Source organism: Cyprinodon variegatus, unplaced genomic scaffold, assembly GCF_000732505.1.
Source record: "Cyprinodon variegatus isolate N-32 unplaced genomic scaffold, C_variegatus-1.0 Scaffold120, whole genome shotgun sequence".
NCBI lineage: Eukaryota > Metazoa > Chordata > Actinopteri > Cyprinodontiformes > Cyprinodontidae > Cyprinodon > Cyprinodon variegatus.
The window spans coordinates 32,224-33,639 of NW_015150573.1; positions in this window are offsets into that span (position 1 = coordinate 32,224).

Sequence of the window (1,416 nt, forward strand, 5' to 3'; positions counted from 1 at the left end):
TGTACCCCTTCAAGCCAGTCATTTATAGTTATCTCTGGTCCTCAGTGGATGCGCCCCTGATGTCCTGAGTGCATAATAAACTGTTTAAATTCTACTCGGGCTGAAAATTTGGCTCATCTGTCTGGAACGTTACACATCTTGTTAAACAAAGCCAAGAATTTTAGCCTCCTGTCTAAAGTAAGATGCTGAAATAAAGTCAGAGTGACCCACAGCTGTCATGACCCATGAAGGCATCATTAATACTTCTGAGATCTTCATGGAGATCAACAGACTGGAAACTGGACCCATGCAGACACTGTTCTCTATTATCTGCTCATTTCTCTTTATCTCTCATCGTTCCAGCTTGTTATTCCCACTTTAAGCAGGAAAAAGTTGGGATTCCTTAGCGTTGTTGGGAAAACTGCATTTATAGAATAAAGCAGAGAGAAAAGCAGCGTGTGAGAATACAGGAGTTCTGATGAGGGATGAGGAACCGGGCCTCAGCGGGCCTGATGGTGTGACTACTGTGATGATAGAAAAGCTCATTTCTGATGGAGAACAGAAGCCGTGTTCAGGCGCCAGTCCTCAGCTAGCAGAGAGTGCGGTCCTGTGTTTGGAGGAGCTCTGAGAGGCCGTTGTGGACACGCATGTTTATGATGGCAGCATAACAAGATAACCATGCTGCTGCTGCTGCCGTGCAACACTTTATTTATTTAATAGAAAATGTTCATGGAGAGGATGGAAAAGCCACTTCTAATATTTAGACAGACCTTTTCCTGTTGATGAGTTTGTTTAGTGAAATGATGCAGCAGAAGGCCTGTAGAGATGTGGGATTTCAAAGCAACTTTAAAGGAAAACAACTGAACTAATCTCAGCAAAAGAACAAATTGGTGGCAGTAAAAGAAGGTCTGGATAGAAACTTTTCTCTCTGAAGCTTTGTGTGGTTGCATCCATCACCCTCAGCGGTGTCCAACATGGACTGGAGTCTAGAGAGGGGGTGGAGGTTAGGCCAGGGGTGAGACACAGCAGTGGAACTGTGGTATGAAGGCTGGGACACATTCCAGGGTCCCTCTGACATCACGGATGTTCCTCAACTTTTCCCCACACTGCAAAAACGATCTAGAAATAAGTGAAAAATTCCTTAAATAAGTGTATTCACCCTTTATTTAAGTAGTTAAATGAGAAAGTTTGCCAATGGAATGAGTAATTTTACTCTTAAATTAAGATAATTAGATAATATATACTTGATAATATATACTTGAAATGTATATAGAATGTCGCTTTTACCTCCTCAATTCAAGAACAAATGCACTTATTTTAAGAAAAAATGACTTATCTAGATTTAGTTTTTTTTTCAGTGAATCTGTGAAGTAAAAAATTCTTAAATTAAGTGTATTTACCCTTAATTTGAGTAGTATTTTTACTCTTAAAATAAGA